Consider the following 20,431-nt stretch of genomic DNA (forward strand, 5'->3'; position numbering starts at 1 on the left):
AAACATATACCAGGCCAGAGTAAAAGTAGCAGTGACCTACGGCGCTGGGGTATGGGGCACGGTTACATATACACCACTACAAATGATAGAAAATTATTTTTTTAATCAGTAGTTGGTCTCCCTCTTCTTTTGCAAATGGTATTTTACATACAGAATTGGCCTTCCCCTATATATCAGATTAAATACATCTAGCCCCGCTCCTCCTATGACACTCTATATGGAGGAGAGATACAGTACCGTAGACCCGAATGATAATAAGGAACTGTATAGTGATAGATAACTCGAAAAGGTCAAAGTGGCTAAGTTACGCGAAGTCAGTCTTAAAAGAGATAGGGCTCCACAAACTTTTTAAAGACCCCCTGGCATGCAAGAAGGTGTCTAAGAAGAAAGTTATCGGCATGTTTATTTTAAAGGCTGATCAAAAGCACAGGGAATATTATCAGGAGAAATCCACAGTACAGGTTTTTCACCGTAACCCACTGCCTATGGTGGGAGACTTTTCCTATTTAGCCAACATAAACAGTGCACGCCATAGATTTATACTGCTAAGATTCCACACTAATTTAATTCCCTGAATGCTTGGTTAACCAGAAAAAACATATAACCATTCCAACGTAATCATGTGCCCGTGTGATAATTTATCACCACAATCCGAATTGCATATAGTCTTATTCTATGGTCTCTATGACAGCGAAAGGAAGGCATACCTGAAGCCAATTCTAAATAAAATGGGACATAAGCAGTGCAGGGTAGCTTAATTTTATCTAAAAACACTACCCGACCCCTTGGTTTGCTACTCTCTAGCAACAATTGTATGGGCCTTTATGAAGAATAGGAAAGTATTGACATTTAGCCAATTAAGCTGATTGTAAATTTTAATGAATTAATATTCGAAAAATGAATTGCCTTTTTATTATGTTTTTTAATGCATTCTCATCCTATTCTAGAATCATGAAGAAAAATGTTGGAATCTTTATGATAATATTCGTGTAACAACTTTTTTATTAATGTATTTATTATGTGTGCTTTTATGGTCATTTCTAATATGATCGAATAAAGATGATGATGATGATGATGATGATGATATTAAAGAGATTGGAAAAACGTCTCCTAAAGAAAGTACAAAACATAAACAAACGTTCTTCTACTTTTTTGGGACGATTGGGGTTCCCTCTGAGTAAAATGAAAGGGAGGTGCCAGAACAGCTGTCTGTGAACCATCGGCTGCATTAGAGGCTGGGTGAGCAAAGGGAGCAATTTTAGGTTTTACCAGAGCAGTGCGCATGCGCAGGCAGCGAAATCTATTGTGAACAAAAAGAAAGCTTAAAACGGGCTTAGAACGCACCCATTGCATAGCATTAAATACTGTTGGTTGGCTTCAATGTCACTCTTGTTTCCATGTTTCCTACTGGTCAGCACCTCCTCCTCGCCACCAGCTTCCTCCTGGGGCTTCCTGTTTGTCTCTGCCGTGGAGCATGAATCAATTACAGCTTCTTGTCTGTGGCCAGTGTCCTTTCACTGGCCACAGGCTTCTGAATGTCCTTATTTTATGTTTTTACATGCACTCTTATAGAGTGCTAATGTCTACAGTCCCTCTTCCTCACCCCACTGTCCTCCTGCTGCTCCCTCCCTCCTGTCCCACCACCCTCCTCTTGCTGTCTGTTGTTTCTTCCCCACCCTCCTTTGACTGTCCATTATTTCTTCCCTCCCCTTGCCTTGCTCCCACTGTCCATTCTTTCTTTACCACTGATACAGTGTTTTCTGGGCCCACTTACTTACCGTAGGCACTTCTCCGATGTCCAACTGAGAGGTGATGGGAGTTAGCATTGATATCAATCAAATTCAATTAACAGTGCAACCCAGTGAGGACCAGAAATCAGTAGCTGGAGTTAAAGTGGTTTATTACAAATTCAAAATCAAGTTATGGTACATGACTAAAATATTATAAGACACATTTTACCAGGTTGCTAAATTTACAGACACATATATAAAATCATACATTGAATAAATGAATTTGCAATTAAACATATACATTCAAATGAATGTACTATCAATTATATTTTTATTAAAAAACATGTTTTTTTCAATTAATATTGACAAAGTTAAAAAACATATTAAAATCATATACTCATCATACACTCATCATATTTGATTCTAATATTTTTTTTACCTTTGTCAATATTAATTGTATAAAACATGTTTTTTGTATGATTTTATATATTTGTTGTAGGCATGGACCATCAGCTTAAACTGGCATCTCTTTAGGACGAGGAGCTAGTGGAAGATTCTGAAGTGGGGCGTTTGGGAAGGTTTAGGATGAGTCTGGCTGCAGTGTTCTGTTTGATCTCGAGTCGTTTGAGGAGTTGGGGGTAGTTCTGGCATAAAGCGCATTTTCATAGTCAAGTTAGTTGGTGACGAAGGCTTGAGTTTCTGTTTTCCTGGTGTTGTTGGGGAGCCATCTGAAGATCTTTTGAAGCATGCAGAGGATGTGCAAGCATGAGGAGGGTACCACGTTAACCTGGTGCTTCATAGAGAGTTCGCTGTCAAGGATGATGCCGAGGTTGCTGGAGTGGTCAGTGGGGGTTGGCGTGGGTCCGAGTGTGGTAGGCCACCACATGTCGCCCCATGGCAAGGTTTTCCTTCTAAAGATGAGCATATATGTCTCCAGCTTCAGGTAGTTGGCCCTCATGCAGTCGGCGACGTTGGTCATAGCATACCAGAAGTTGGATTTGGTGGTCGCGGGGTCTTTTGTGAGCGAGAGGATGATTTGGGTGTCATCAGCGTATGAGATGATATTGAGTCTATGAGTGTGGACGATGTTACCAACGGGGTCATATAAGCATTGAAGAGGGTGGCGCTGAGGGATGAGCCTTCGGGGACACTGCAGATGATGCTCTTGGGCTTGGAGGTGAAGGGCGGTAGGTAGATTCACTGTGTGTGTCCTAAGACGTGATCCACTTGGCGGTGTTTCCCAGATGCCGATGTCATTGAGTCTGGTGATGAGGGTGTGGTGGGATATTGTGTCGAAGGCCACTGAGAGGTGGAGGAGGATCAGTGCTGCTGTGTCACCTCAGTTTAGAAGAGATCTTTTGTTAATGGTGGCAGCGATCAAGGTTGTCTCAGTGCTGTGGTTGGATCAGAAGCCAGACTGGTAGGTGTTGATTAGGTTGTTTTCTTCCAGGTGTTTGGTGAGCTCTGGAGATTGATGACTTTCTGCAGGACCTTGGCAGGGAAGGGAAGAAGCAATATGGTGTAGTCATTTTTGAGTTAGCTGGGGTCGGCGGAGGGCTTCTTCAGGAGGGGTTTAACCTCTGTGTGTTTCCATGCGTAAGGGATGGTGGTCGTGGTGATGGATGAGTTGAAGATGTTGGTGAGAGCACTGCTGTCCCAGATTGTGGTGGGGGTAGGGGTCTGCCGGTGCTCCAGAGTGAACTGAGGACATTATACAAAAAAAGTAGCGATTACAGCACACCCATACCATATGGAAAAATTCCAGAAACAGTACTGGACAAGTATTAAATGGATCCCATAGTCAAACTATTTCCTAAACACATGAGGATAATAAACTGAGACGCACAGTATATGAGGCATTCCAATAGTCAAAAAAAGTCATCAGTCGATCATTCCTTGTCTTTTTTATAGATTTCTTAAAGATTCCCAGCACACGATTAGCCGACACGTGTTTTGTCTGTACTTAGACTTTTTCAAGACAGAATGGGAATATTGATGGAATATAATACGGGTCTGTCCAGGTAGTGCGTCTGATAGCGTATTCCAATGTCCACAAAATAAGTAAGTTGTGTCTGATGTTCTTACCAAAAGAACAACTGTAGTATGTCAGCTAACATACAAAGGAGTCACAGATTCTAAAAGAGGAGCTGTATGCCCAGAAGAATTTGGTGAAGCGCGGTGACATTGTCACATCAGGTTTAGGCCTGAGCAGCGGCTAATCATGAGCTGGAAATCAATAAAAAAGACAAGGAATTATCGACTGATTACTTTTTTTGACTATTGGAATGCCTCATATACTGTGTGTCTTAGTTTATTATCCTCATGTGTTTAGGAAATAGGTTGACTATGAGATCCATTTAATACTTGTCCAGTACTGTTTCTGGAATTGTTCCATATGGTATGGGTATGCTGTAATAGCTTTGTTGTTTTGTATAGTGATATGTAGGTTACTTCATAATGTGCTGTTAGCACCTTTGGGTAGTAGGTGTTCGAAGCGAACTCAGCACCCTGTTGCAAATGTAGCAACATTAATGATATTTCTCATGCCAATGACTTCCAGTTATAGATACGTTGATTTATTTGATGTGCGGTTATTTCCCTCATAGGGAACACTACTACCTATCAGTCTTTTTCATGAACTGAGGTAATGATGGTTGTGGCACTTAGTGTGGTGAGCAGTTTCAAATCGGTGAGCAGGTGGCAGTGGGTGGGGTTGGTAGGTGTCAGGAGGTGGCCAAAGTTGATTGGTTGTGGCCCGAAGTTGCTGTAGGTATCTTATTGTGGAAGGAGTCCACAAGGGAGTCGCAGAGGACTTGGGAAGGGCAGATTGTATTCTCGGTGGCAGATGGGCAGGGGAACTCCCTGAAAATGCTGAAGAGTTCTTTCATGTGATTGGTGCCTGCCTCAATGCAGTTGGTTAGGGTGTCCTTCTTGGCTTCTTTGAGACAGTGGTGGTACTCACTGAGAGCTGATTTGAAGGCGGTGAGGTCTGAGTGGTTCCTGCTGGAGTGCCATCATCTCTCCAGTCACTTGCATTGGCATTTGAGAGGCCAGAGTTTTGGGGTGAACCGGCTGGTGTGCTTGCTGGATCTGCTGGTGCTGGCCATTTTCATGGGGAGCATCTGTTGGTGTAGTTGGAGATACAGTCAGAGACGTTCTGGATGGCTAGCTGAAGGTTGCTGGAGATATCTGGTCTGGTGGTGTTGTGAATGGTGGTCCATTGGCTCTCAGTGATTTTGTTCCATCTGTGGTGCGAAAGAATGGGGGTGTAGTGATGGGTCCTGGTGAGTCGATGATGGTGAAGTTGATGATGCTGTGGTTGGTCCAGGTAAACTAGGTAGCGTGGCTGAACTTGACTCTGTTGCTGACTGTGAAGATGGAGTCCAGAGTATGTCCTGTGTTGGGTGTGGGGCTGGTGACCAGCTGTGTGATGCCAATGTTGCTCTTGCTTTCCAGGAGGTTGGTGGAGTTGGTGTTGTTGTTGCCATCGGGGTCGTCGAGGTGGAAGTTGAGGTCACCGAGGACGATGTCGAGCTGGGAGTTGATTGCCAGGGAGATATGAATTCGGAGATAGCATTGGTGGTCTGTAGGCGAGGGTTCCTCTGAGGGTTATCTTTGTGTCAGTTCAGATTTGGAAGTTGAGGTGTTACATGATTGGTGAGAAGTCTTCTTCAGTGGTGGTGCATTGGAGGGTATCCTTGTGAATGATGGCGATACCTCCTCCGTGCTTGTTGGTCCGTCTCTGTGCATCATCTTGTAGCCGCCAGGTGTTGAGGTCATGATGTCAGAGTTGAGGACAGAGTGAGCCAGTTCTTGTGATGAATACCACGTCAGGGTGGAGGTGGTGATGGTGTTCCAGATTTCTCTGGAGTTTTTACAGAGGGATCGGATGTTAAGCAGCATGCGCTGGAGCTGTTCTGTGGGGTCGGCAGTGTGAGCGGCGAAGGTTTCGGAGCTGAAGGTGAAACAGCAGCTGTGGCTGGCAAAAGGTCCTTCTGTGGATCGCGGGGAGGTGATGCACCAGACCTTGTTGCACCTTCTAGGGGCCAGGCTAGGAGTTCGGTGGTGGCGTAGAGAAGAATGGCAGGAGGGTCAGGGTTCTTGGTGATGGAGCGGTCCAGCTGCGGACGGGTGCAGATGGGCTTGTCTTTGGTGTGACAGCGGACCGCCTGCAGCACGGTCGCACTGCAGTCTCCATTAAGTAAGTCTTGGGGAAGGAGGGGTGGCAGGAGGCGGGATCGTCAATGGTGGCAAAAAACATTGGGAAGGCACGAGGGGCTAAACTAGTACAGGAAATAAAAAGCTGGCTAGCGCAAAATTTAACAGCAACTCAAATATTAAATGAAGGAACTAAGATAAAACAGGAATTGAGGAGCTGACTAGCACAGCATTTAACAGTACATGAATGAACTAAAAGAATACAGGAAATTAAGGGCCCGATGTAGGTCGGTCGGTAACGGCCGAAAATCGGTATTTTCGGCCGTTACCGACCGGTATTTAGTAAATGGTATGTAGGGCCACATATTTTACAGAATCGGTAAATTTACCGATCGGTAAATTTACCGATTCTGTAAAATACCGATTCGGTATTTATACCTATTCGGTAATTTTGATATTAGGTGGGACTCTTCTGAGTCCCACAACCCTTACCGAATCTGTATTTTGCCATCAAATATATTTGATGGTAAAATACCGATTCCGGTGTGCATGCACATGTGTGCATGCACACCTGTGTCATATGACAGGCAGACCTGCCCTTAGGGCAGGTATGCCTGCCACATGGCACTCCGAACCTTTTTTGGGGGTGCTAGAGGGTGTCAAAGTGACACCCCCTGCACCCTTGTCAAAATCGGTATTTACCGATTCGGTAAATACCGACCATTAATGCCCCATTCCTTCCTATGGGCTTCAAAGCCCATAGGAATGAATGGGGCATTACCGGTCGGTATTTACCGAATCGGTAAATACAGATATTTACCGATTCGGTAAAAGGAACATCTGGATGTTCCTACATATCCACCCCTTAGATTTACCGATTTTTAATTACCGAATCGGTAAAATTCGGTAATTAAAAATCGGTAAATCTATTTTACCTACATCGGGGCCTAAATGCTGACTTGCAAAACGAATTTTCAGGAAATAGAACACAGCCTTGCATACGTACAACACACATAAAACAGGCTAATGAAACTGGCAGAATCCGAGCAGAGGCTCACTTTACACAAAGAGGCTGACGAAGATGAGCTGTGTAGCTGGCACTCAACGGGAGCAGAGCTGGAGGAGGACAGAGGGTTTGTGAGCGGGCTCAGGCTGTGGAGGCAGGGGAGACCTGGCCAAGGCGGTGGGGGAGCTGGTGTGAGGACCTGCTCAATGGGGTCACGCTGCGGCCTCCATTTGGTAAGTCCTGGGGGAGGGAGGCGCACTGGGTGGCGGGAGGCAGGATTGTCAATGGCAGCAAAAAACATCTGGAAGGCGCGAGGAGCTAAGCTAATACAGGAATTAAAAAGCTGACTGGCACAACATTTAACATTTAGCTAATGAAACAGTAAATAAAGGAACTAAGATGAAACAGGAATTTAAGAGCCGACTAGCATAACGATTAACAGTACATGAATGAACTAAAATAATACAGGAAATAAAATGCTGACTCACACAACAAACATACAGGAAATAGAATGCAACCTTACATACGTAAAACACACGTAAAACAGGCTAATGGAGCATGCAGAAGCCGTGCAGGCCAGAATAATGGAGGTAGGAACTACCGTTGTTTTGTAAATGGTGTTTGTGTGCTTGAAGGCCATATATAAATATATAAATATGGCACATTTCTGTGTTTACAGATACGGAGTCAGCTCAGGTATGGGCATCCAGGCAGCTCACCTACTCAGCGCTAAAGCAAAGGGACACTGCGCAAAAGGCAGCCCGTGACTACACGGGTGAGTTTGGTGCAATCTCGCCAACTCATAACCCAGAGGTCCGGCGCTTTGAAGGTTGGAACGTTTAGCGGGGACTCGGGGGGGGTCCAGGCATCAAAAAAAGCACCTCATCAAGTGTGCCCGGATTTGTAAACGCCATACAAACGAAAAGAAATGACTTTGGTTTCCCACAACACGCATTCCAGTTACACAGCCTTCTGGGAGTTGGAGTTTTGACATTGGCTGCAACTCGGCGGATGATCACATGACTGGGGTGGCGTTTACAAATGGATTTGTTATCAAGCCAAGAACATTGCAACAGGGCACTACGGACATGAGGAGCGGCAGCGAAGGGTGTCTGAAGAAGGTTTTACTACCGAAATGCATTATGCCCAGCTGCCTCAGTTTCCATTAAAAAGAACCTCACTTGCTAAATCCCTGCGTGTGGCTCCTTCCTTTCACAATTTTGGAGGGCGGATGGTGATATATATATATATATATATGTCAACAAAGTTCGCCAGTCCCCCAGCCTGCTTGCGGCGGCGAGCTCGAGCGGGGAGGCGACCCCCTATTAATTTCACTGCTGCTCAGTCGGTTAGGAAAGAAGTCAGCTCGAGCCCAAGTCCATAAAGCGTGAAGTTTATTTAATCACACAGGATGCCAGAAAACACCCGACGCGTTTCGGTGCAGCCGCACCTTGGTCACGGGTAACAGTGTTTTTGACTTTCACGCGTTTTAAAGTAAACAGCAAAATAACATAACATAAAGGTAGGACTACTCGTCCTCACAAAAGTTTGTTAATCCACATTACGGCGGCCATATTTGAATAGGTTTGTTTGAACAGACAAGTATGTAACCCAGTTACCACAGTGATTTAAGAACAACTCAAGTATTTAAAGTGTGAACTTAAAATTGAAGCGACATAACATTTCATGTAACGCTGTTAATGAACTGAGTGTGAACTTGATAATTCATTCTAGATGACGGTGCATCAGAATACTATTAATCCATAACGCCCCAGTGGGCTATCACACTCTAAATGTGATTTATGTCTCACATTTCAATCAAGCCCCAGTGGGCTATTTAAATTAAATGAAAATACATAGTCACTGTAAATTAGTTCGCACATAGTCCCGCCCAAGTGGGCAATCTAATGGTTCACAGTTCCAAATAATATGAGGTAAAGTTGGGTACATTCTCTTGAATCAGTCCAATTAATTCAGCAGCCAGTGGTTTCCCATCCTTATAACGTGGCGACATGTGAGTCTCCTACAAACATAAAATATGTAATCACTTTAAAATACACACGATTTGTTTTGAAAAACAACAAGTACATAGACAGGTTCAAAACAACTCTACATGATTCAGTTACTGAGTTCAAGTTATATGAAATTATTCAAGCTAGATGGACAGATAGCTCCTCATCCTTATTCAACCCCAAAGGATGTACAGTGTCATATTTAATTATGAACTTTGACTCAAGTCGTCTTAATTGTCTCAATCTATCACCACCACGTTCTGATGGCGGGATCCTATCTAGGGCACAAAATTTCAGTAGACTTAGTTTCTTCTCATGAACATCCTTAAAGTGTTTTGCAATGGGGTAGTTCTTGTCCTCATGTGTAATGGCCCTCATATGCTCTAGTACCCGTTTTTTCACAGGGTGCTTAGTGCTGCCAATATATGTCAAAGGACATGGGCATTGCAATGCATAGACACAAAAGTCTGACTTGCATGTGAGGTGTTTTTCAATACTGAAAATTTTGCCATTGCTAGATAGTGTGATTTCTTTCCTGTTAACACTGTTCTTGCAGGCTTTACACGATTGGCAAGTAAAGAAACCTTTAATTGCTTTATTCTCCTTACTGTCAATTACCATGTTGCTGCAAAGCATGTCTTTCAGAGCTGGACATTTTCTAAAAGTGATCATCGGTTGTTTCCCTACAACCTGCTTTAATGTGTCATCTAGCTGAAGTACATGCCAGTATTTGTTGAGACTCTTCCTGACCTGCCATGTCTGGTCAGAATATGTAGTAATGAATCTGATCAGTTCTTCTTCACTGTCACCTGTCGGTTTTGGGGTGAGAAGTTCCTTCCTCTCTATGCCTCTCACTTTGTTGCAAGCCTGTTCAACCACTTTAGATAAATAACCCCGCTCCCTGAAACGTTCCTTCATTACCAACATTTCCTCATTAAACTCCAAATTTGTGCTACAGTTTCTCTTTGCACGCAATAATTCACCGAACGGTATACTGCAGATCAAGTTTTTCGGGTGGCAACTCGACGCATGCAGCAGGCTGTTGCCCGCCGTCGGTTTGCGATATAACCTGCTACTAAGCTTCCCGTTATCAACTGACACTAGTACATCTAAAAATTCAATAGATTGTTTGTCAATAGTACTGGTAAATGTTAAATTGCAGTCATTCTGATTCAGTTCGGTGACAAATTGCGCTGCAGCTTCCTTACTGCCTCTCCACAAACAAAACACATCGTCTATATATCTGGCCCAGAGGACTACGTTCTGGGTAAAGGCTGTGATCTTACTCGCCACCTGCTCCTCCCACCAGCCCAGGTATAGACCCGCGTAGCTGGGGGCAAAGCAGGTTCCCATCGCAGTCCCCCTGGCCTGGCAATAGACCACGTGATCAAACAGGAAGTAGTTGCTGGTAAGACAGGCATACATAATTTTCACAAGCATGTTGGTATGCATCAAATACTTGACATCACGGCTTTTCAGAAAATGTTGGTTAGCCTCCACACCTAAATTGTGGGGTATACATGTATAAAGGCTGTTGACATCTAATGTCATGAGCCACATGTCCTCCTCCCACTGTATGGGTTCAATTATTTTCAAAAAGTCTCGTGTGTCCTGGAGATATGATGGTAGTTGTTCCACATATGGCCTTAAAAAGTGATCTATGTATTTAGATGTACTTTCATATGTGCTACCAATCGCAGAGACAATGGGTCTCCCTGGGGGTACTGTCGCATTTTTGTGTAACTTGGGTAGAAGGTATAGAACCGCAAGTTTCGGGTGATCACATTTAAGAAATTTGTATTCCTCTTCAGATATTAGCTTGTCTTGTTTCCATATCAACAATTGTTTCTGATACTCCAAGCCATTCTTTTCGTAGAGGTTTTTTGAACTAATTGAATAGTTTGAGCGATCATCAAGCTGTTTTTTACCCTCCTCGAGGTACATTTCAATTGGCCATACCACAACATTGCCGCCTTTGTCAGACATTTTTATTACAATACTTCTATTGTTTTTTAGTTCAACCAAGGCCTTCCTCTGTTGTCTGGTTAGATTGTCATGATCAGATTTGTGCATTTTGTTTATCCTTTTAAATTCAGTGATCACACCCTTTTCAAATACATCAATGCTGTCACAATGAATTTGTGGAAGAAACCTTGACTTTGACTTAAACCCACTGCCACTGGGATGGTCATAGTTCAGTTCTTCATCAGATAAACATTCTAGGGTACTTGGTATGTCATCAGTTTCAGAGCCCAAACAATGCATAGTTTTTAAAAGGCTAATGTCACCAATGGCAACTCCTGTATCTTCCCTTAAGGTTGCCCCTCCAGAGGGTTTTCTGTTACAAAACCATTTCTTTAATTTCAACTTTCGTATAAAGTGAAATAAATCAATCCTACCGTCCACATAGTTAAAACGGCTGGATGGGCAAAATGTCAATCCCAATGAAAGAACTTCAATTTGGTCAAACGATAAAATTAAATTAGAAAGATTTACCACTGTGTTGGCGTTCATCATTTTTTGGCCGTCTTGCCTCTTGTTGTAACTCCCACGAAGGCATCGATCAATCCCTGTCTTTTGGCGCCTCTTTTGCCGCCGCCTCTGGCGCCTCTTCCACGACCTTGATTTGGTGATTCTACAGATCCGGGGCTGGGGCTGACAGGCCCTTGTCTCCCTTGCGCCATGAGAGAGAACTCTATTAAAATATTGTTTTTTACTCCTTCAGTGGTTGTTTTCCCACCACTGGTTGAAGGCGTTGTCCCGTTTTCCACAACCATGTTTGTATCAGTGTTTCCGCCATTTGTAGCAGTTTGGATTGGTTGTTGTTTTTCAGGTACATTCAATATTTTCTTATTCAATTCTCTTAAATGGTCAAACTTTTTGCCAAAGGTAAAAATCTGGCCCCTCTCATAGTCCAATTGGTCGCGGTGGAACTTACTTTGTTTCTTTAATTTAATTTCGTCTTCCGCTTTTTGTAGTCTTGTCGTCAACTTCTTCATCTCGGTTTCAAACTCACTGTCAGTGTAGTGACCCCTCAGTTGTTCAATTATTTGTTCAATCTCCTCTGACAGTCTCACCGTGTCTTTCTCGGCGTATTTGATAAGTAATTTTAACATGATTGTAGAGCAGTGGTGATTGTTCTCTACCCATTCCTCTATTAGCTCAGGGTCCGGGTCAGCAAACGTGGGGGTGATGAATATGCGCAAGCCTCGTGGTACCCGTTTACAGTCCACGTATTTTTGCAAAGTGGTGGCCTCCCACCACTTCACCTGTTCCAGCTTCGCGCTCTTCCATAACTTGTCCCAAAGCTCTTTTTTGGTATTTTTATCGCGAGCCATAGTGCCACTCGCTATACTCATAGCTGAATCTCCTGATAACGGGACAAACAGCGTCTCAGCTGCTTCCCGTCGTGAAGCCTGTCGATTCGGCAAATCCATGTTTGTTTGTTATAATCCCACCGTCCGTGAGACTACACAGCCCTCAATCAAGCTGTCACACGCTTTTCCTCAGTCACGGCACCAGCCGCTGCCGTGCTGGTTCCGCCTTCCCGCTGCTTAAGTTGAAAGTACTCACGTCTCCAAACAGCACCTCCACGTCAGGGCACTGCTTCCAAGCACGCCGATGTCAGCCAGCCGGCCGGTCAGGGACCCGTAAAAGAACGGGGAAGCAGTTGCTTGCCTGATAGACATTGGTGTCGATATCACGTGTCAGATAAGTTCAACAATCCACAGTTCACGGTCGGGCAGGGGGATGTTCCAAAAGGATGAATTTATGTCAACAAAGTTCGCCAGTCCCCCAGCCTGCTTGCGGCGGCGAGCTCGAGCGGGGAGGCGACCCCCTATTAATTTCACTGCTGCTCAGTCAGTTAGGAAAGAAGTCAGCTCGAGCCCAAGTCCATAAAGCGTGAAGTTTATTTAATCACACAGGATGCCAGAAAACACCCGACGCGTTTCGGTGCAGCCGCACCTTGGTCACGGGTAACAGTGTTTTTGACTTTCACGCGTTTTAAAGTAAACAGCAAAATAACATAACATAAAGGTAGGACTACTCGTCCTCACAAAAGTTTGTTAATCCACATTACGGCGGCCATATTTGAATAGGTTTGTTTGAACAGACAAGTATGTAACCCAGTTACCACAGTGATTTAAGAACAACTCAAGTATTTAAAGTGTGAACTTAAAATTGAAGCGACATAACATTTCATGTAACGCTGTTAATGAACTGAGTGTGAACTTGATAATTCATTCTAGATGACGGTGCATCAGAATACTATTAATCCATAACGCCCCAGTGGGCTATCACACTCTAAATGTGATTTATGTCTCACATTTCAATCAAGCCCCAGTGGGCTATTTAAATTAAATGAAAATACATAGTCACTGTAAATTAGTTCGCACATAGTCCCGCCCAAGTGGGCAATCTAATATATATATAAATAAATATAATATATATATAAATAAATAAATATATATATATATATATATATATAAAATATATTACCTACTGGCGGTCGCCAGTAGGTATATATAGTTAGGATTTTTTTCCTATGGGATTTTTGAAAATTCTATGTCGAATAACTTTGGCCTTTGAGGATGGAATTGGCTGAAATTCTCAGGAAAATGGCACATTTTGTTTCTGAGCAGCCCCTGAAAATTTGGGGGGGTTTCGTCAAGGGGGGGCCGAGAAAAAAGGGGGTCCCAAAACGCGTTTTTCCCATGCAATTTTCCATAGGGCGGTTGGACTCACTTTTAGCTCGAATGGCTGAATGGATTTCCACGAAAATTGGCAAAATTGTAGATATTGTTTGCCCGATGTGCCTTTGCTAGGTCTCAATATATGTGCTCCAGTGGATTTTGATAAATTAACGTTCAAAAAAATATATATATCTGTAACAGCGCTCCGGTTAGCGCCCCGGTTCGCGTACCGGACGTGTAACGGAACTTCGCGAAGCGAAGCTGATTGGCTCTCCGGTGTCTGTCAACATTCTAAACAGTCCGGAGCGGCCGCCATCTTGTCTCTCCGTAGGATCGAGAGACAAGAGGAGGCCAAAACAAAAGGGGAAATGACCATAAGGGGGCATAGTAGATCCTCCCTGACCCCCTAGGGTTGATGTGGAGGCTTTAAAAGGGCCCGTGGAGCAAAAAAAAAAAAAATCATTTTTTTTGCATGGGGAGCGCCCGGTACGCGCTCCGGGAAGCGGTCCGGGGAGCGTACTATGAGGAAAAAAGAATGATAGACTTTTCAAATATTGTATGTTTATTGATTGTTCGTTTTGTTGTTTTTTTTTAATTTTTTTTTATTTTTGTGATTGTTTTTCAAAATTTAATAGAACGTCTAACATTTGACTGTCCGAAATGTCGTCATTTTCAGTGAACATAACTTCCAACATTTGAGTGTCCGAAATGTCCTTATTTTGAGTGAACATAACTTGCAACATTTGAGTGTCCGAAATGTCCTCATTTTGAAGGAGGAAATCTACAGATTGTACACATTGTAGTAGTTCATGGTCCTGTGATTCATCCATGAATTCAATGTCATTTGGTTCAATGTTTTCTTGATTGGTCTCTTCAAGGACAATTTCAAATGACACTTTTTGTTCTCCTTCCATTTTGCCTGAAATTTGCATAAAAAATATATATATATCAGTAGAGATAGGGCACTGTTGGGATTAATTTAACAGTGAATTTATCTTTGGGCAGTGTGTGGTATCAGACTGGTAGTAGAAATATAAAAATGTGTATGTGATGAAACCTTAGTAAATTCATAATTATACAAGACAAGCCTAAATCCATCCATAACTATAACAGAAAAGTCTATCTAAATCTATAACTATTACAGAGGGATAGTATATAACTATCAGAAAAAGTTTTCCATATTAACTTAAAGTGCACAATATACTTTAGTTTTCAAAATAACATCTTACCTTTTAAAAACAAGTTTAAGTTGTCAGTGAAAATGCTCTTGCAATGTACTTCAGGAAGTAGTAGTCAAAATGGCTGTTTTTCTCTCTCTTTCTTTATATATATTCAGGTACATAACCAATCATATGTCAGGTAAAAAAAGTAGAAAATGAAAGTAACATTTTAATTGGTTGTCAATTCCAACACTTTAGATGTGTTTTGTGAAGTAATTTACCTCAGGGTATTTAGAGAGGTCTACAGGCTAAATGGCTAAATGGAATTCCAATCAAATTTGTGAAAATGGTAGGGATTGGTATGTAGTATGAGCTAATCTATATTTGGTGAAAGTGTCTCCAGTGGTTTTTCTGTGAATTACTTTCCCACCTTTTTTCAGCGAGCGCTTCCCAGTGCGCGCCCCGGTACGCGAACCGGCAGCGTTGCGGGAGTCCTCCATTTTGTGTTTCGGTAGAATTGAGATACAAGATGGAGGGCAAATAATGTTCAGAATGGGTAGAAGGGGGCACGGTAGATGTATCCTGACCCCCTAGGTTTTCTGAGGGTGGCTGAGGAGGCCCATATGTGCGGAAAAAAACCCATTTAAAAAAAAAAATTGCGCGGTTAGCGTCCGGTGCGCGTACCGGGTAGCGCTCCGGAAAGCGTAAATTGTGAAAATTAGTAAAAAAAAGTTACATTTAAAATTTATTTATAGTGATCATAGTTAGGGTAGCTCTGAGAAGAGCTTTTGGGTCTGTGGTAGATTTAGGTACTTATAAGTAGGTACCAATACATAGTCTTAAATTCAGGATGAAAACTCTGTTCCCCTCATCTGAGAAGTGAACTCCATCTTCTCTGTAGATATCTTGCATGTAGTAACGCAAGTTATTGTTGTAGATGGAGCCCATTCCATGGTCTCTCATGTAAGCTGAAACAGACTTATTTACATGCTTCCTCGATTTCTCAATTTGTGGACAAAATTCGTTTGACCACCTCCATTTCTGTCTTTGGCATATATTTGAATATACCAAGGCAGTTTGAGGAAATATTGCCATCAATTGCTCAAAGGTGTCCTTTAAAAGCATTTCCAGACCTACCCCAGTCAAAGTGCCCAAGTCATTTCCTCCACAGTGCACAATTAACAGGTCAGGTTTTGGCAAATGCAAAAAGGTTTTCACCAATGGTATCAATTGGTGACATCTTAATCCTCTGTGGCCAATCCAGTTGATTTCCACATTTTGTAAATTGAGGTTGTGTAAATTTCTGTTATCAGCATACCTTTGAGCCCAATGGATGTAACTATGTCCAACAATCCAGACAGAAAACATAGTGAGAGGAGGTTCTGCTGCAGTCAGATGAAGTGTGGTAATGAAATGGCAGTTGAAACAGTAGGAGTATGTAATGAAAAAAACCGTGGATTTTCTGTGCTAATGAATCAGTAGCAGTGATTGGTGGATTTTGATTGCTGGAAACAGAAAGTTAGGGTGCATGGATGAGTTCTTTGAAAGATGTAATTTGAATGGTCAAGAAAAAAACATTTTATGAAAGATTGCACTGGATACGCAGGTGTACTGAGAGTTCAGAGTTCAATTGAAACATTGTTGTGTGAACTTGTAAACATGAGAGGTCTTTCAGGAGGTGGTTGCTATGGAAAAAAGGCAGAAAGGGCAGAGGGGGGAAGGGTGTTGATTTGAAAAAAGTGAGGGAAGAGTTTTGATTGGGTGACATGAGAGATATGTGTGATGAATTACAGCATTTCTGTGCCATTGTTGGTTGCAGCCTCTGGAGTGCATACCCTTTGCTCTGCTACAGAAAAATTGGTGTGTGTCTGAGACTGTTTTGAAACTCAAAAAGTATTTGCTAAGGTGAGAAAAGATTCATTTAATTTAGATAGAGAATAGTATGCTTTAGGGATACATTTATGAAGAAAGTTGTGTATTTAAAATGTTGCCTTGTGTCAAGTGTTTTACAAATAGATTTAGTTTCGTTGAGTTTCATAGCCATGTTAAAAGTGACGCAAAAGTGGTGGAAGGGCCTTAAAAATACGCTTTCATGTGTGTTTGGACATTTTAAGTCACTTCCCCATGAATGTGGGTAAATAAGTGATTTACTTGATGTGTTTAAAAACGTTTTTTGAAATGAATTAGGTTTCTTGATATGTACTGCTAGAGTTTCATAGGCTGCTTCAGGCATATTTACAAGGCCTTTGAGTCAATTTGATGTTATTTTCCCCATTTTAATTTAAGACATTTCCCCGTGGTGCAAAGTCCTTGTAAATACTCCCCCATGTGTGCTTGGCAAATTTAGATTTTGTTTCTTTGAGTTACATAGCCATGTTAAAAGTGACGCAAAAGTGGTGGAAGGGCCTTAAAAATACGCTTTCATGTGTGTTAGGGCATTTTAAGTCACTTCCTCATGAATGTGGGAAAATAATTGTTTTTTTTGATGTGTTTAAAAACGTTTTTTGAAATCAATGAGGTTTCTTGATATGTACTGCTAGAGTTTCATAGGCTGCTTGGGGCATATTTACAAGGCCTTTGAGTCACTTTGATGTTATTTTCCACATTTTAATTTAAGACATTTCCCCGTGGTGCAAAGTCCTTGTTAATACGCCCCCATGTGTGCTTGGCAAATTTAGACTTTGTTTCTTTGAGTTACATAGCCATGTTAAAAGTGACGCAAAAATGGTGCAAGGGCCTTAAAAATACGCTTTCATGTGTGTTAGGGCATTTTAAGTCACTTCCCCATGAATGTGGGTGAATAAATAGTTTACTTCATGTGTTTAAAAACGTTTCTTGAAGTCAATTAGGTTTCTTGAAATGTACTGCTAGAGTTTCATAGGCTGCTTGGGGCATATTTACAAGGCCTTTGAGTCACTTTGACGTTATCTTCCCCATTTTAATGTAAGTCATTTTCCCGTGGTGCAAGGTCCTTGTAAATACGCCCCCATGTGTGCTTGGCAAATTTAGACTTTGTTTCTTTGAGTTACATAGCCATGTTAAAAGTGACGCAAAAATGGTGCAAGGGCCTTAAAAATACGCTTTCATGTGTGTTAGGGCATTTTAAGTCACTTCCCCATGAATGTGGGTGAATAAATAGTTTACTTCATGTGTTTAAAAACGTTTCTTGAAGTCAATTAGGTTTCTTGAAATGTACTGCTAGAGTTTCATAGGCTGCTTGGGGCATATTTACAAGGCCTTTGAGTCACTTTGACATTATCTTAACCATTTTAATTTAAGTCATTTTCCCGTGGTGCAAGGTCCTTGTAAATACGCCCCCATGTGGGCTTGGCAAATTTAGACTTTGTTTCTTTGAGTTACATAGCCATGTTAAAAGTGACGCAAAAATGGTGCAAGGGCCTTAAAAATACGCTTTCATGTGTGTTAGGGCATTTTAAGTCACTTCCCCATGAATGTGGGTGAATAAATAGTTTACTTCATGTGTTTAAAAACGTTTCTTGAAGTCAATTAGGTTTCTTGAAATGTACTGCTAGAGTTTCATAGGCTGCTTGGGGCATATTTACAAGGCCTTTGAGTCACTTTGACGTTATTTTCCCCATTTTAATTTAAGTCATTTCCCCGTGGTGCAAGGTCCTTGTAAATACGCCCCATGTGTGCTTGGCAAATTTAAGTACTGACAGGGTGTGCTTCTACATAGGACCTGTGTTGTGTTTTCAAATTATGACCAGAAAATCGTTTTTAAAAAAAAAAGAAATGCTTTATTGTGAGTAATGTACATTGCTCTGTTGCATACTGTCCTCTTCTTCTGCGTACTCTTGGATATGCTAGACTACATCTGCACAATGAGATACCTAAGCTGAGGAAACACAGGTGATGTGATTGTGAATTGAGCATAAATATTTGCACGTTTTTCAATTACATCACCTGTGTTTTCTAACATTACGAATCACATTGTGCAGATGAGGTTTAGGTCTGTCCAGGGAGACAGAGGAGGTCTGGCCTTTGTTCAAGAGTGCAGTGGATATGTCTCACTTCATTGGTAGGCCTGCACATGTATTATCTCCTCTGTACTCTTCAACAAGCCTAAATTTCATCTGCAACCCTGAGTAGGCCTCACCTCAAACAAACCTCTGGATAGGCCACACCTTATCGTCATCCTGAATCAATCATTTAAAATGTTAGGGGCAAATTTAAGAAGGCCGTGCGCCTCTTTTGCGCCGCTGTTGCGTCACTTTTGTGACGCAGCAGTGGTGCAAAAGATGCACAATGTTGCACTTGCAAGATAGGCCTTACTTCATCTGCAACAAGATATCGTCACTTTAAACTGTATACATTTAGGACTGTGTAGTGGGCATGGAGAAGCTGAATCTTCTGTAAGTGTCAAAATTGTTGCATACAGTGCTCACCTTCTGCGTACTCTTTGATATGCTAGACTACATCTGCACAATGAGATACCTAAGCAAAGGAAACACAAGTGATGTGATTGTGAAATGAGCAAAAAAAATTGCACGTTTTTCAATTATATCACCTGTGTTTCCTAACATTACGAATCACATTGTGGAGATCAGGTTTAGGCCTGTCCAGGGAGACAGAGGAGGTCTGGCCTTTGTTAAAGAATGCAGTAGACATGACTCACTTCATTGGTAGGCATGCACATGTATTATCTCCTCTGTACTCTTCAACAAACATAAATTTCATCTGTAACCCTGAGTAGGCCTCACGTCAAACAAACCCCTGGATAGGCCACACCTTATCGGCATCCTGAACCAATCATTTCAAATGTTAGGGGCAGATTTATGATGGCCGTGTGCCTGTCTTGCGCCGCTGTTGCGTCATTTTTGTGACGCAGCGGCGGCGCAAAAGATGCGCTATGTTGAGACATATTTACAACTTAATGCATCTAGGCAGATGTGTCACGGTGTTAAGTCCTGTGCCACATGAAACCTGCGTCAGGTTTCATGTGGGTGTTTTGTTGCAGGGTGGGCATTCATTTGTATGAAAGCCCTGTAAAACTAACGCGGTGAAATTTAGAAGATTTCACTGAGTCAGCTTTATGGCATTGCTGAATCAAATCCTTACGCCTGTTTGAAACAGGCATAAGGAGTGATGCACCATGCAATGTGTGGCTTGCCTCTGTGCATTGTAGTAGACATGTCGCGCTTACGACGTGATTCCTGCAATGTGCCGCTTTTGCGGCACAGATGCGTGACGCATCTGTGCTATTTTTGCTCAATGGTGCTCCACATTGTAAATGCTAACACAACAATGATGGACAGAATGTGGATCAATGTCACACATTCACCCCAGTCCAAAGATCTGGGCCCAAATCCATCGTTTTTCCACTCCACACCACCCTGGGTTGGACAATGGCGATATGCAAATCAGCGCTGACCCTGTGCCCCATGGGAACAGTCCAGTCCGAACTACAAAAGCCATGTCCTTCCCAGAACGGAAACAAGCATCCGAGGACCGGCCCGGTTTCGAGGTAACACCTCTCATCAGCCCGGCTAGCTTGATTCCAGTGGTGTGGAGTGTCTGGGACTCACGTCTGAGCATCCCCAGTACACTTAGAGCGGTAACTGCAAACACAACAATGATGGACAGAATGTGGATCAATGTCACACATTCACCCCAGTCCAAAGATCTGGGCCCAAATCCATCGTTTTTCCAC

At 42.5% G+C, this 20,431-nt stretch overlaps 1 long non-coding RNA gene across 1 annotated transcript in view; it reads left to right on the plus strand.

Annotated features, from left to right (window-relative positions):
• The window catches only part of LOC144819354 (uncharacterized), a 187,210-nt gene extending 179,139 nt beyond the window's left edge, over nt 1-8,071 (plus strand). The window contains exon 4 of the long non-coding RNA XR_013607307.1: nt 7,574-8,071. This is a non-coding gene — a long non-coding RNA (uncharacterized LOC144819354). The remainder of the gene's footprint in view (nt 1-7,573) is intronic.
• The last annotated feature ends 12,360 nt before the right edge of the window (nt 8,072-20,431 follow it).

The sequence above is a fragment of the Lissotriton helveticus genome, chromosome 2_1, assembly GCF_964261635.1.
Source record: "Lissotriton helveticus chromosome 2_1, aLisHel1.1, whole genome shotgun sequence".
In the NCBI taxonomy this organism is placed as follows: domain Eukaryota; kingdom Metazoa; phylum Chordata; class Amphibia; order Caudata; family Salamandridae; genus Lissotriton; species Lissotriton helveticus.